Below are 16,372 nucleotides of genomic sequence, written 5' to 3' on the forward strand. Positions count from 1 at the left end.
AGAAGCCCCTTTGGGTGTTATGTCATCAAAAAGTAAGAACAGCGAATCTCCCTTTGATCAAAAGCGCAACAGAACTGTTTTCCGTGGAGCAGGTTTCAGACCCGTAGACCTGTTTTATTCGTAGGGCAGGGCGCATTCCCAAACACGAATCTCCTGTTTTAGAAATGCTTTGGGCGGCGTGAAGTGAAAATAAGAAATGGGCTCCAGATGCACATGGAAGCAATCAAGTGTTTCATCCGAGCTGTTTCAAAGACTGCTCAAGAGCTTTCCTTTCACAGAGGCGCAACGATTAATGATGGGTGTGCACCCTTCAATGCGCCTTACGACTCTAGGGAGTGATTGAGACATACGTAGCGTGTGCTCATTTCCCTCTATTCCCCGTATTGCAGTGGTAGGATGACATAAATTCCTGCTTCGACACGTAACAGCATTATAATCAAGTGCAGGAGCTGAGGGCTTTAGTTTTGTTTCGTTTTCCATGGCGTTCGTAAGCGCGCAAATCAAAGGCAATTCCTGCGTCTAACAGGAATGTAAATGCTTTGGAAAGTGCAGTGTGGTGCAGCTTGTAAAATCCTTGTCCACATTTGTGGTTTGTTGATGTTTTTTCTGTCTGCCAAAGTTCCATTTTGACATCCGGACGGGGAGACTTTATCATTTGAACGTGAAGCCAGCCTTAAACCCTCTGAGGCATGTCTGTCTGCCGGCACGTATTTTGTCAAAGGTATTTATTTTTTTTTAACGGAGAGCGACTTTGAAAAAGTTTCCGCAGCCACCTCGCACTCTGTGTTAGATTATAGGAGGAATGCGGCGGGGGTGAGCTTGCTGTAGTCGTGGCCGTGTGTTTAAGGCGATGGACTTGAAATCCGTTGCGAACTCCCTGCACAGGTTTGAATCCTGCCGACTATGGCGTCTGCCACACGTATCCTTGTGCCTCCCCGGCAAAGGCGAAGTGCCGCTTCTCCATTCCTGGTACTATAAATACGCTGAATCACTTGGCCCTGCTGCCATGGAAATGAGTTCTTCAGATAACCACACATCTTACGTTCGCGCCTCTGGTGCTCTACTTATGCCTTTGAAAACCTAATGAATAAAGCTGAAAGAACTGACACATTATGTAGGTGTTCTTAAAGCACGCAGTAAAGAACTGTTAACAGCAAGGGTTTCAGTGGGTTAACTGAGGAGAAGGCGTGATCGCTAATTGTTGACTTTTTATTTGGTGTTAGAAACACTCTTACTGTGCATGACGTGCAACAAATGTAGCCACAGAAATTGCATCACGCTTTCATGTATGCTATTGCAGACACCAACGTTGCCTAGATAGAAAACCGAAATAGCCGTGGGTTTGCTTGCTGGTCTGAAGGATCTCTCTTCGAATTGCTATCATTTGTCAATGGAAGTAAAAGGCGCTGCACAGAGAGGACCACTGTCGTGAGGCCGGTTAGCTCAGTTGGTTAGAGCATGGTGCTGATAACGTCAAAGTCGTGGGTTCGAGCCCCTTACTGGCCAGGTCCTTTTCTCCTCTCTTACCAAAGCTGTTAGGTTCCTTTCCGTGGTGAGATGGGTTGTCATGCAACGCTGCCACATAGTGCCGACAGACAATTAAATGACAAAAATGAAGAGAGTTAAAGCAGCTGGAGAGGTTCTCTTACAACTTTTGAGCTGACACAGTTTTGGAAAATGTTTCCTTCACGCTGCACTGTACCATATAGGCAGCCAAGTGTCTCCAAAACAAAACAGAATTGACAGTCATATAATGTCCATTAACCCCGGTTTTAAACGCAGCATCATGTCTGCCATCATAAGAATATGAGTCCAATATTTTAGAATATAGTCAGAATGAATTCTAACCTTACCTGTGGTGTCTTTGATCCCTTTTGCTCAATGCATGGTGTACGTACTGCATACATGTGTCTTGAGAATGAGGAATGGGCCCCTGAGACAGTCATTTGCCTGTTTCACAAATGATCGTATTTTACTAGAGATTCTGTTTGGGATTCAGATGTGCATTCAGACAGCAATCCCTTTCAAGAAATGATACGTTCTGGATGAGGTCAAAGGTGCTGGAACACTGTATTTAGGATGTGTTTGCAGTGATTGTGTGTCTCCTGCTTCAACGCAGTGATATATAGATGTGCTCCTGTAATTTATTGGTACAAGCCCAGGGCAGTAAGCAGTCTGAGGATTTATTTCCAGACGGCATAGAACAGTGAAGCAGTGAAGTAGTGCAACACACTGGATCATTATATTATTAGAATCTATTCTACTTAAATTATTACATTATACACAACTTGAGTTCATTTTAAAAATTAAAAGGTAATGAAAGGAATGCATTTTCATGAGAAAGATAATACCGATTTTTCATGTGATAATCTTCCTTATATCATGTCGTGCATCATTTGGACACTTTGTGGGCTTGAAATACAAAGAAAATCATGTTCTATGGTACAAGACAAATACAAAACTTAAGTTTTTATTTTAATTAGATTTGTTTATTAAGCATAAGCAATCATTTATTACATTAATATATGTGAAAATGACATTTTAGCACCATAATATTACATACAGGTCTCTAGCTTCAACACAGTGATATATGCTCAGTGATTTATTGGTACATGCCCAGGGCAATAATCAGAATTAGTATTTATTTCCATACGGGCTACAGGTAGTGTTGTGAAATACTTCAACACACTGGATCGCAGATTTAGACCCCCTGCACTCTTACTCCTTAAAAACCAAAGAAATGAAGATATGTAGCAATCACATTGTAACAGGGGTGACAGTGACTTAATGCTTATACTAGTGGACTTCTGGTACCTTTAGGGTACGGTGTTCCCTGAAGGGCTCTCAAACCCCGCATTTCAGATGCCTAGCTGTATCGCTGATGTGTTGCACCTCAGAATCACTTTTAAACCTTACCTCTGGTATCTTTAATCCCTATTGCTCAACGCATGGTGAAAGTATTGCATAAATGTGTCTGAAAATGAGCAATGGGCACCTGAGAAACTCATTTGCCTGTTTCACAAATGATCATATTTGACTAGAGATTCTGTTTGGGATTCAGTTGTGCATTCTGACAGCAATCTCTTTCAAAAAATGATTTTACCTTATCGCAGCTTTGCCCTTCTTGCCTCTTTGGACAATATCTCCATCTTGTGGTCGTTGTTGGTAATGTCTAGACAATATCTCCATCTTGTGGTCGTTGTTGGTAATGTTTTCTTATGCCCTTTTTTATTTCAATTCTCTATTAGTTGATTCTAGAATCTCTACAATAGAGTTGAAAACATCAGTTTTATAGCAGACAATATGACATTATTTATAGTCCAATTAGAAATTTATTACCCTGTTTTTAACATAATAACAAATTAAAATTGATTAAAACTAAGTTTGGAACACCAGGGAACATAAAAAATGATTTTTAGGAAAACCATGAGGTTCTCTGTGTCCGATGCCTGAAAGGGGAGAAAGCTAGAATCCTTTGATTTTTCAAAATTTGAAAATAAACATTATATAACAACAGCTTTCATTCCTAGGAGTGAAAAACAACCATTTTTGAAGACATATTAGTTTCTAAAACACTACAATAAAGTTAAAAACATCCATTTTATATCACATTATTTTTTGTGAAATAATTAAATTGGCTTATTTCTCTCGCATTAAATTGGCTACAAATGCAAGAATTCAACCAGATATTCTTGTAAAATGTATAGTGTTGCATTGCAGTTAGTTAATGTAGTTAGTCCATAGTCAGCAATCTAAACTTTATTGTTAAGCTTTAATGATTGATGTTGTACCAGTAACCTTTAGAAATACTATAGTACTTCACAAATGCTTTGTGTGTTTGGAAATCTTTTGAGTAAAAGCCTTATAAAAATAGGTTTAGTTTTTACAGGATATCACAAAGAAGTAGGATGGTATAATTCTTATAATTGCTTAGTGATTGTATTTGGAAGATTATGCACTAAACAGACTTCAGGGATGCCAGTGGATCATTGTGCTATTTGGAATTATTCCAAAAATCAAGTGACCTATTTGCTGAAGTATTTTTAGTATTATTTATTTAGTATTAATAAAGAATAGATTTATTAAAGTCATGCGATGTGCAAGCGGGATATGTAAAATAATTGAAAATAAAGTTTTTTATTATTGTTATAGAGAAACATGATCAGATTTTCCCTGGTTCAGAAAAAAGACGGTTAAAATCTGTAATCTTTCCACTTGTATGTCATCAGACATTAACGAGTACAACCCCCCTCTCTGCCGGAGTGCTGGCTGTGACGAATTAAACCAATTTCACAGGTATTTTCAAAGTAGGAAGTACAGTGTTAACTAGTAGATGGCCTCCTCAATGAAATCGCTTCAACATGCTAATGCGTTGGTGTAACAGTCCGGGCGTGGCAAGCTTCCAATGTCAACTCGACTCGATTGGAAGACAATGAACGTATTTTAGCCCTAAATGAATTAATAGCAAACATGGTTTACATAAAAGACATTTTTCCAAGAAAGTTCATAATAATACGATCTATAGTTGAAATCTGAGCCTAAATATAAAGAAAAAACCATTTTCAGAGAGCAATCACGCTGTGTTTATGTAGAAAAAGCGATTAGGTTTATGAGCAATCTAATTACCTATTCGCTTAAAACGCTATATAAAATAAAGTTTATTTAAAGATGAATGATAAGTGTCGCAGTTTAAATAATTTTCATAGTAGGGCTAGGATAGATTCCAAGTGCATTTTTGCAATTTACGTTGCATTGTCCAATGTGATGTTGTAATACAGTTTAGAATACAGTAAGTCTAAACTGTATCAGCTTTATTTATGGGTTGCAATTTAGAAAAAGTCAAAAACCGCACTCAAAATGCAATTTAGAGCTTTCTGGCAAGAGGAGACACCCAAATTATAATGTAACATGCCACTGTTTGTGCATGAACAAAGTTATACTGCAATTTTCCTTAGATACGCGATTAAAAAAAATATTTTTTTTGAATCCCCGGCCGAACACATTCCATAAGAATCAGCGCTTTTATACAGTATATCGCCTTTAAACACATATATTTAAACACGCGTTTACGATTTAAATCAAAACGCAATTCAAATCAATATAAATGTTTATTTTGTAACGCATAGGTGACTATTCATTGTTATTAAAAAGACGTAAATTCGATCATGTTGTGATATTTAGAAATATAAATTTGTTTTGATGCAAGTGAGGTTTTATTTAATCTCTGACCAAGGGAAATGTTTCATTTTTTCAAAGAAATGTTTGTTAAAAATTAAAGTCATAGTTCCATGAGATTCAACCACAGACCATGTGACATAGGAGTCAGGAACCTAACCCACAGCACCACCAGCGCAGACACATGCTGAGGGCTGAAAAAGCACTACAGAAACATTATCGACTATAAAATAATGTAATTAGGCACAGAAGAAGTTTACAGCACAGTACAATAATAAATGCTGACCATGACTTTAGAAGCATAAATTACCTTACACTCAATTTAAACACAAGCTGTCTTTAGCCCTCTAAGCTGGTTCATACAGAAATGTAGAGAACCAGGCTCAGAAAAACACAGCTTCATTAGCGAATACATATGCAGAACAACTAGAGAAGATGTTTTACAGAGGATGGATTTTTAGAAACATCCCATCAGTGACATCACTGAAGTCAACTCCTAGGTAACTGTCGTGTGGATAGTTTCACAAGAATCAGACAAAGGTTTAAGCATCGCTTATTTTAGATAAAACTGCAAAAAAACAACAACAACCCATAATGTACTTCTTTGCGGCTCTGTTTGCCCAAATCATATATTCACAACGTGAAATTAGAAAATAATATTACGTAACCAAAAACCGCAATATGGAAACAGAACCTGTGTAATTGTTGACAGATGATGTACTTGTAACATTTTTACAAGACGAACTACAACATTTAAAAAATGACTTGTATGTACTTGATATCTCTAATCAATCCACTGCACTGCATTAAAACAAAACGAAAACTAAAACGCCCTGGGCATACCGTTTCGCGCTTCTTATCAGTTGCTCAAAAGCAATTTGACCGTATGAAATGCATAATATAAACCTAGAAACATATACGTGAGGAGTATTTACGTAGTATCGGTGTCAAGACATACCTCTCAAATACTGTAAATCAAGTTAAAAATATCTCAAGACCGATTCTGGTCATAATGAAACCATGTTTCGTGTATGTTTTCTTTAAAGTACCGAGACCAGCCATATACTGTATGTTTATGTTCCAAAATTAATATCGTTTATGGCCTTCACACGTGTTCCAGTATGCTCCTATTCTTTTTATGCTCAGGCACTAAGATTTCCCTTCAGTGGTAAAATTCCATATAAATATTCAATACTTAAACGGGCACAGTTAAGACATTAAATATACATATACATATACATATACAAACTGTATACAGTAAAGTTTGCATACGGTAATATGTTTATGTTCCTAAATCAACCTCTTTTATGAGCATGTGAAAGGCATGGTGAATCGATTCTCAAAAATTACTGTACATTGCATGATTGGAAAAAAATGCGTGATTGCGAAATGCTGTGGTGTTACTTTTACAAAGACGGGCAATGAAAAAAATAATGTGGACCAGGGCAATACTTTGAGTTTACAGCTTGTCCAAGTTCATTTATTATTAATACTATTAGTAATATCTTCATTAAAGACTTTGATGGCTACAGCTCAAACATGAGAAGTTGAGCTTTATTAGCTCCACCTTGCGGAAATTCCGGATACTATTATTTTGCTAGCGGTATTTACCGGTAACTCGCGGTATTTACCGGTAACTTGTGGTAGACTGCGTACAGCGTACGCCCGCGCATTTTGAATGGCTGCATCTGTAGCAATCATATTGTAGCAGACACTCAATTGCCTGTTTCACAAATGATCATATTTTACTAGAGATTCTGTTTGGGATACGGATGTGCATTCTGACAGCAATCTCTTACAAAAAATGATTTTACCTTATCGCGGCTTTGCCCTGCTTGCCTCTTTGGACAATATCTCCATCTTGTGGTCGTTGTTGGTAATGTCTAGACAATATCTCCATCTTGTGGTCGTTGTTGGTAATGTCTTCTTATAGATAGATACTTTATTGATCCCGTGAGGGAAATTGCAGTGCAACAGCAGCTTAACACACACAACACAGCCACAGTGTAACAATTATATAATAATAGTACAATACTGTATATATACTGTATATATATATATGAAACAGAAATAGAAACAGAAACAGGAATCGCTTACTACCTGGAGAATCTCTGTAGGAATATCTAGCATTTATCAATGGGAATAAAAGCTGCTTTAATACAGTGCATGTTCAAACTCAAACCCTCAGCTGCTGTTCTTGTTTGTTTTGGGACAAATTGCAACTGAGCATCGCATGAGCCGTTACGTACCCTTATCTGTTAGGGAATTTCAAGGGAGGAGTTAGGTCAGAATGGGTAGGCTGCAAAACAACAAGTAAAGATTTATTCCGAGATGAAACGTTGTGGCGGTTTTCTTATCTTTTCAACATGGACTAAACTTTTACGTGTTCCTTATATGCTATATATGTATATATTAGCACCAATGTCGTTCTTAAAAACTAACATGAAATTGTCAGGGACATTCACCTATATACAAAGACGAGACAGACAAAGTAATAATTCTATATTAACGTGGCCTACATATTGACGCAATGATCGAACTAAGTGACGTGTTCTGATTCAGATCCCCTGCAGTTCATGCCAATTAGAACAATAGCAATGCTGAGTCCTCCCCACCCTACTGAGCACAAATTCAGCTGCTCTCCAGTTCTGTTCTGCATGTTTTTTCATTGCAATTGAGCTCGGAGCTGGAGATGATCTCCATACAGTTCTGTGTTAACTAGCCCGCACTTGCGTGCTAATTTACGGGTTGTGGCAGATGCTTTTCTATAGTTCATATACATGACGGCAACCTGTTACCGAGGAACCTGAGAGGTTTAAAAGCCTCACGAACCAGGCAGGACTCGAACCTACAATCTTCTGATCCAAAGTCAGACGCGTAATCCATTACGCCACTGGCCCATAGAACATGTGTTTGCATTCCACCACAGAGAGCTCTACACTGCTACCAGTAGTACACTTCCCCATCTAAATTTTCACAGCAAGAAACTTGTGTTTCCTACTATTTTTATCAGGTTTAAAATATCATCTCCTTAAAACAGAAAAAGTGTTGGTGTGTCGTGCTGAAATTCTGATTGATTTTGAATTCAAAGAAAAAAGGTTTTCTTCCAAAACACCGTGAAATTGTCACATCTTGCAGACAATAGGTGTATTCCATGTTGAAAAGAGAAGAAAGAAAACCATGGAGCCTTTTACAGGTGTGAGGCTTCTTCAGGTGTGAGAAGACCTCACGGCCGAAACGCTGTGTTTCCGTTCTTCTCTTTTCAGCATGCAATAAACCTATTACTTGTTCCTTTGCAGCCGAGGCATGCTGACGTAGCTACCCAGCTGAACATCTTGCAGACTCTACAGTACTTCTCTCCTGTAGAAGTAAAGCAGGGCTTGCTGGGTGAGCTTTTGCTCCGGTAAATTAGGTCACGTGTCATGTTAAATCACTTCTTCTAAACACAACATTTGCTGGTGCTAGCTTTCCCCATGAAAAGAGACATTTCCCTTACAGTACATGACATATCGTTTTTATTCTATCAATAAGTATAGAAATAAAACAAAAGAAAAAATGTTGTCGCCAAAGAATGCACAGCTCTGTCGCCTTGGGGAGGTGTCAAGGGCATTGAGCTCCTTGGACATGAGAAGTGCCCGATAAATGCCATTTCTCATCATTTCTCTTGGCGTCAGTTCTGCTATTAAATGGGACGGAGGCAAGGGGCTCAGAGAGCAGATTAAGTGCACACCGAACGCAGATGTGTCCAAGTGTCTGTAAAAGCACGGTGCTCTGCTGGCGCTGTTCCCTAGTGGCTTAAAGTGCCTGCCTAGTAAGCAGGCGATCCTGGGTCTGAATACCAGCGGTGCCTCTCTCCGTGTCTTGTTGTGCCGCATATCTCATTTCAGACAAACATGTACAGCTTGGTTCAGTTTAATGCAAGAATTCATTTCCTTTCTGGAATAACTTGTTTTTGAAGAAATCCATACAGCTTGTGAAAGATGAAATCCATTTCTTGGTTGTCAGTGGAAAAAGATTGCCGGCTGCAAGAAGTGCAAGTGATTGTTTTCTTTGACCATAAACCTGCAAATGTAGGGCGCACAAAAGACTGTCAGACTCTGTGGTGCTGAAAAGTTGGTGGTTCAAGCCCCTCCAGTATGCGTGTCTCAGTTTTTCCAATGTAAACATCATCACCATTGCTAAAGAAGATGGCGCAGAAGGCTCCACAGCCGAAACGTTGTGCTTCTTTTCTTCTCTTTTCAGCATGGAGTAAACCTTTGCTTTATCCTTTGCAGCCTAAGCATGCTGACGCAGCTACCTTTCTCTTAACACGCCTCAATCATTATTCACTAAAACGATCAGCAGAATAAGTCGCCTTTGTGGTGATGTCACTCCTCTGCTTCACAAATGTCCTTAGTGACGGGCCATTTCTTTCTGCCATTTTTCCGGAGCGGTTATTGATTGCTCCATCATTTCCCTCTTACTTTCCATCACTAGATTGAAAAAAAAAACAGAAACAGGCTGACAGGACGACAATCAAATTGCAAAAACTCATCAAAGCACTCGATAGAGTATTTGAATCCACAAGTAGCTACGAGCAACTTTGTCCTGGCTTGCATGAAAGTCGGAAAATGTCAAAAAGAAAAAGATGGTGGCTTTTTCATATTCGTTCTTTTATTTTTAGTTCGTTGCTTCTTCTGTCCATTGTCCTCCTGCCTGGCTCTTAACCTGTGACTGTTTGAACGCACACAGTAGACTTTCATGCAGGGGATTTGTCCTGAGCCTCTGTGAAAGACCCACCCACCCCCATAAATAACTGCTCTAGAAACACATGAATGCAAAACTAAACCACAGCTTAAAGAGGAGCTTGTCATGACCGCCAGGCAGTTAAGACCAACTCTTAAGCAATCTAAACAGCACCAGCAGCGGGTGATTATTAACAAACGCCGCCGCACGAGTTTACCCACCTGCACACACTCCACCGTGCGGTACGCAGTGCTATTTTTACCATCTTTATCTGCTTCCCGCTGGTATTGAGTCTACTCCTTGAGAGCTCTACCTGGCGTTTTTTCCATTACCTCGTTTATTCTGGATATTGGACTCCCCTTCTGCCTTTTCGACTTTGGACCTCGCCTCTCACCTCGGACTGTTTGCCACCAGTGTTCTCCCTGGATTACGACTTACCTTACGCCTCTTGACCAAGAAACAAAGCAAAGCAGAGCAAAACAAAACAAAATGAACAAACGAAAACCCTCACGTCCCGCACTTGCATATAACGCCGTTACGTGCCCGAGCGGTATTTTACGTCATCCTAGCACTGCACCCCGGGGCGTACGGTATATGGGAACGAGCACACGGCACGAATCGTCTCGAATCTCGAATCACTCCCTACAGCTGTAAGGCACCTTGAAGCATGCACCCCCAACATTCTTCTTTGCGCATCTGTGAAAGGTAAACTCTTGAGCAAACTCTGAACCAGCTCTAAGGAAACTAATCCGATTAGACGTTACTTTGACTCATCTTTTAAGGGACCCTTGTTAATTGGAGAAATCAATGATTTCGAATGAATTCTGTATGCGTTAAAAGACAGCTATACACAGAAAACATGCAGGACACTTCTCATGATGTTTCCCGAGCCGAAACACAGTGCGTTTTTCCAAGCCATCTGACAAAGCCCGCCCACTGAAAACTGCAGCAAATCGTGTAAAGACGTTCAACTTTGTAACTACTGCACGCACAGGAAGCAGAATAAATTCCTCTTTTCAAACTGTCAAAGGTTTACTTTGCGAACACTGCAGGACATCGCACAATCTCTTTTGAACGGGGACAAACGATTTCTTATGGGGCACAGTAAGTACAGACGTTTAAAAAGCTCCACTCATGCCGACGATGCAGCATGAAGAAGCGCAACCTAACGTTTGCATTCCTAGCAAATTCCTTTTATTTTTTGATAAATAAAGACAGTCTTGTTTAACAAACAACACACACAACATTTTACATTGTCAATTCAATTCAAATCAATGTATTTCTATATAGCGCCTTTCACAACAAGGTTGTCCCAAGGCACTTAACAATGCAAGTTGTTAAGAGCCTTGTGTCTAATATGCCGCCTAGGTAACGTGCTGTCTCTTTGAGGCAAATGTTTAAATCCTCTGAGTTAAGTGCTGAAGTTATAGTAGTCCTATCAGTATTGTTGCCTCCGATCAACAGATCCTCAGTTTTCTCAGAGTTGAGTAACAAAAAGTTTTCACACATCCAAGTATTTCCTTCCTTAATGCATTTAACTAAACTGATAATAGAAGAGTTGTCGTTTGGTGTAAACAAAATGTTTATTTGAGTGTCATCAGCATATGAATGAAAGTTCATATTATTTTTTCATATTATCCTACCTATCAGCAGCATGTAGAGAGAGAGAGCAATATTGGTCCCAGCACTGATCTTCTGGTACCCCAAATTGAACTGGTGACATTGATGAAGCAGTACAATTATTAGATATTTGAACATAATGAAAACGATGAGTAAAATGTGAAGTAAACCACTGAAGGACGGTTCCAGATAAGCCAACCTCAAACTCAAGCCTGTGTAACAAAACAGAGAGGTCAACCGTGTCAAAGGCAGCTCTAAGATCTAAAAGCACAAGCACTGTTGTATTCCCCGCATCAGTAGCTAAGAGAATATCATTTACGACTCTTGTTAATGCAGTTTCAGAAACCAGACTGAAATTTCTCAAGTATATTATTTGAATCCAGATACGATTGACGTTGGGCAACAACTATTCTCCCAAGACTTTTAGATTGAAATGGGACCTTTGAGACAGGCCTGTAGTTGTTAAGAACTTGTGGATCCAAATTTGACTTCTTAAGGAGCGGTCTAACAACCGCTACCTTAAATTGATCAGGTACAACGCCTGACGCAAGCGATGCATTCATCATACTAATTATAGGTCCTGCCAGTCCTTCGAGGGAATCTTTGACTAGCTGAGTGGGGATGGGATCTAGCGAACAGGTGGTTGACTTTGTCTTACGTCTGTGTTCATGAGTCCACCATAAGAAAAATCTGAACAGGAGTGGTGATCATGCGAGGTCACCATGGAGGAAACCACTGCTCTCCCCCCAAAAAAAACCACCACTGCCCCTCTCAAGTTTGCTAAAGACCACATGGATGTTCCACAGCAACTCCTGGAACAATGTTCTGTGGACAGACGTGACAAAAGTTGAACTTGTTGGTAAATGTGCACAGCGTTATGTTTGGAGATAACAAAACACTGCATACCAACTCCAAAACCTCATCCCACCTGGGAAGCATGGCGGAGGCTGTTTTGTTAAAACAGCAATGTCAAATGTTGGGCGTGTGTTGTTTGTTAAATCAGACTCTCTTTATTGATTATTATGACTTAGATAAAGATAAGATCACATGTTAGGAGCCATTCATGCAGAAATCCACATCATTCCGAAGGGCTGTTTACAAAAGTTTTTCTCCCAACTGTATGTGAGAAAAAAGCAGAGACGCTCACTGAGTAAGGTGGGGTTGCAGCTTTGCAAATCACAAGGACATTTGTACGCTCAAAATGGGACAGGAGCACCCCAGATGGGACTCGAACCCACAATCCCTGGCTTAGAAGGCCAGTGCCTTATCCATTAGGCCACTGGGACACACTGGGTTGGGTCGATCACGCTGATGAAGAGCCAGTTTTTTTTTTTCCTTTGCTTTTTCAAAGGGATCCCCAAAATTAGGAAAGTTAGGCAGCAGAAGGTTTACTGTGACCTGAGAAGGACCGGCATCCAATCACGGTGGTGCACACACACACGCTCTCACTCATCTGAGCTACACGGCTACCAAGATGATCTCAGGTGCGCCGAGCTGGTACGGAACATATTGAACTGATTGACGGCGAATTGTTTCTCAGACAGGCTTTTCACCTCTGAGCTCCCTGACTGACAGTAATCCGCTAGGTAGTGAAACAGTCAGCTGCTTCTAAGCCTTAAACAGCTGCATCTCGGCGCTTCCACAGAGAGATGATTTGAAAGCCAAACATCGCCCATTGGGAACACCTTACTATCACTAGTTTAAGAGACTCTTAAGGTCTTGCAGAGGTGCCTGTCTAATAGCATGTGCTTTGCAAGCTATAGGTGTTTGGACTAAGGCAGAATGCCTGTTAACAAAATGTTTTTCTAAAGGGGCCTCGCACTCTTTTCCAAGCAATGGTCACCATCCCCACCGAGTGTCACAATGTAGTCATGTCCTAGGACATCACCTGTTAGTCTCCATTTGTCTGCCACCAACACTTTAGGTTACGGGGTCACAACCGCACCCCAGAGACCAGAGGAGCCGTTGGCGTTCTGGCGGCGCAGATTGGGCTGAAGGTGGGGCGCTTGAATCTCGCTGTTGGAGGCCGTCTGAAACTGACCCAAGCCTTTCCCTTGAATTAAATGTAAATAAGAAATGAACCCCAGATGCACATGGAATCAATCACGTGTTTCCTTTGAGCCGTTTCAGAGACTGCTCCAGAGTTTACCTTGCACAGATGCGCAAAGATTAATGATGGGGGTGCACGCTTCCAGGCGTCTTACTACTGTAGGGAGTGATTGAGACAATTCGTAGCTTGTGCTCATTTCCCTCTATTCCCCGTGTTACAGTGGTAGGATGACGTAAATTCCTGCTTCGACACGTAACGGGACTATAATCAAGTGCAGGAGCTGAGGGCTTTAGTTTTGTTTCGTTTTCCATGGCGTTCGTAAGCGCGCAAATCAAAGGCAATTCCTGCGTCTAACACGAATGTAAATGCTTTTGAAAGTGCAGTGTGGTGCAGCTTGTAAAATCCTTGTCCACATTTTTGGTTTGTTGATGTTTTTTTCTGTCTGCCAAAGTTGCGTTTTGACATCCGGACTGGGGGACTTTATCATTTGAACGTGAAGCCAGCCTTAAACCCTCTGAGGCGTGTCTGTCTGCCGGCACGAATCTTGTGAAAGGTATTTTTTTTTAACGGAGAGCAACTTTAAAAAGGTTTCCGCAGCCACCTCGCAGTCCGTGTTTGATTATAGGAGGAATACGGCGGCGGCGAGTTCGCATTTGTCGTGCTCGAGTGGTTAAGGCGATGGGCTCGAAATGCGTTGGGGCTTCCCCGCGCAGGTTCGAAACCTGCCGACTCCGGCGTCTGCCGCACGTCGCCTTGTGCCTGCACGGCAGAGGCGAAGTGCCGCTTCTCCTTTCCTGGTACTATAACAACGCGAAATCGCTTGGACCCGCTGCCATTGAAATCAATTCTTCAGATAACCACACATTTTGCGTTCGCACCTCTGGTGCTCTACTTATACCTTTGAAAACCTAATGAATAAAGCTGAAAGAACCGACACGATATGTAGGTGCTGGTAAAGCACGCAGTAAAGAACTGTTAACAGCAAGGGTTTCAGTGGGTTAACTGAGGAGAAGGCGTGATCGCTAATTGTTGACTTTTTATTTGGTGTTAGAAACACTCTTACTGTGCATGACGTGCAACAAATGTAGCCACAGAAATTGCATCACGCTTTCATGTATGCTATTGCAGACACCAACGTTGCCTAGATAGAAAACCGAAATAGCCGTGGGTTTGCTTGCTGGTCTGAAGGATCTCTCTTCGAATCTCTATCATTTGTCAATGGAAGTAAAAGGCGCTGCAATCTCATACGTTCAGAATCAAACCCGCAGCTGTTGTTCGACTTTATTTCTTGACTAATTACAACTGAGTGTCGCATGAGCAGTTACATAAACTTGTCTGGTATATTTGAACACAAATGCCGTTCTTCAATTAAAACTAACAGAACATTGTCAGGGACATTCAGTTCTATACAAACAAGAGACAGACAAGAGAATATTTCTACCGTTCACGTGGACTACGTGTTGACTTACTGATCGGAATAATTGAAAGGTTCGGGCTCATAGCCGATGCAGTGCGTGCTAATTAGAACAGCAACGCTGAGCTCTCAGCACCGTACTGAGCCCAGGTGTTTTTCTAAAGCTGTCAGGTGCAGTTCATTTACATGAAGGAAATCTCTTACCGGGTACGATTACAATGCAGTAAGTAGCACAGACTACTTAGGGAGTAGCCAGATGCGTTTAAAAACGACCCGAGCCAGGCAGGAGTCGAACCTGCAATCTCCTGATCCGTAGTCAGACGCGTTATCCATTGCGCCACTGGCCCCGGTGTGACACTGCAGGACTGTAACCCAGTGAGATCAGCACTGCAACTAGTAAAATATTACCCCCGGTCCATTCTTTACCAAAAGTGAGAAAGACCTGTTTTCTACATTTTGTCTGTTTTAAAACCATATCTCAAACCAAACCAAGAGTCTGTCTTTTGCACTGATATTCTGATTCATTTCGATTTCAAAGAAAAAAAAAACATTATCTTCCAAAGCATCATAAAATTGTCCCTTCTTCCAGACTCTACTTCTCTCTTGTAGTAGTACAGCAGACCTTTCCAGGTGAGCAGATCACAGAGTCCGAAATATGCTTCCTCCATCAAGAAAAGTACCTGAACATGACTCTGTCTTCATAAAAGCGCCCCTGTAATAAAGAAATTAAATCCGAAATCAAGAGGGCAGTTGCCTACTGAAGTTCAAGAAGTCATCAATTTTAACCTAGCAACACATTAAAGGCTGCATCTATACAAGTACGATTCTAGAAATGCTCACCAGATTACGTTTTAAGAAGGAACTGCGCCTCAGGTTCCGCCGAGATCTTAACTTGGATGGCAGGATTCAGAGTCCGGAGTGCGGACTGATGGCGCACGGAGGGTCCACATACTGTGGATCCCTCAGTGATCTTCCGCGTGTTTAAACCGCCAGCGTGTGACTCCCCTGTCCCCGTGACCTCATTGCTCTGCTCTCGCCTCTGTGCAGCTGAGCCCGACTCATGGTAAAGTGGAAAAAAGTATGCCCTCAACGTGGGATTTACTCTGGATCGAGGATAGATGTCACTTTTTTATCATTGAACAGGATGTATGTGATGTGGCGACTAGGTTCAATTTTGTATCCTCTTTAAAAGATTAAGGACTGGGGTGAGCGTGATTTACCACCCTTTCAGCTAAGAACCCGACATGCGGACCGTTTAAGCTGCATAGACTCGGTTGTTTAACTCGTCTCCGTTAGCAGGGTTAAGGTTAAAGAAAAAAAACATTGCTGACTTCTTTTTTTTTTTGCCAGCCGCCAGCGCTGATTAGCAAGGTTTGTATTTCATGTTT

At 41.0% G+C, this 16,372-nt stretch overlaps 4 non-coding genes across 4 annotated transcripts; 1 reads left to right on the plus strand and 3 right to left on the minus strand.

Moving 5' to 3' along the window:
* Positions 1 to 1,432: 1,432 nt before the first annotated feature.
* On the plus strand, positions 1,433 to 1,506 carry trnai-gau (transfer RNA isoleucine (anticodon GAU)). The gene has a single exon. It is a non-coding gene; the product is annotated as a tRNA-Ile (tRNA).
* A 6,496-nt stretch (positions 1,507 to 8,002) lies between these two features.
* trnaq-uug (transfer RNA glutamine (anticodon UUG)) lies at positions 8,003 to 8,075 on the minus strand. The gene has a single exon. It is a non-coding gene; the product is annotated as a tRNA-Gln (tRNA).
* A 4,658-nt stretch (positions 8,076 to 12,733) lies between these two features.
* Positions 12,734 to 12,806, minus strand: trnar-ucu (transfer RNA arginine (anticodon UCU)). The gene has a single exon. It is a non-coding gene; the product is annotated as a tRNA-Arg (tRNA).
* A 2,452-nt stretch (positions 12,807 to 15,258) lies between these two features.
* On the minus strand, positions 15,259 to 15,331 carry trnar-acg (transfer RNA arginine (anticodon ACG)). Its single transcript has one exon. It is a non-coding gene; the product is annotated as a tRNA-Arg (tRNA).
* Positions 15,332 to 16,372: the final 1,041 nt, after the last annotated feature.

The sequence above is a fragment of the Lepisosteus oculatus genome, unplaced genomic scaffold (genome assembly GCF_040954835.1).
Source record: "Lepisosteus oculatus isolate fLepOcu1 unplaced genomic scaffold, fLepOcu1.hap2 HAP2_SCAFFOLD_489, whole genome shotgun sequence".
Taxonomy (NCBI): domain Eukaryota; kingdom Metazoa; phylum Chordata; class Actinopteri; order Semionotiformes; family Lepisosteidae; genus Lepisosteus; species Lepisosteus oculatus.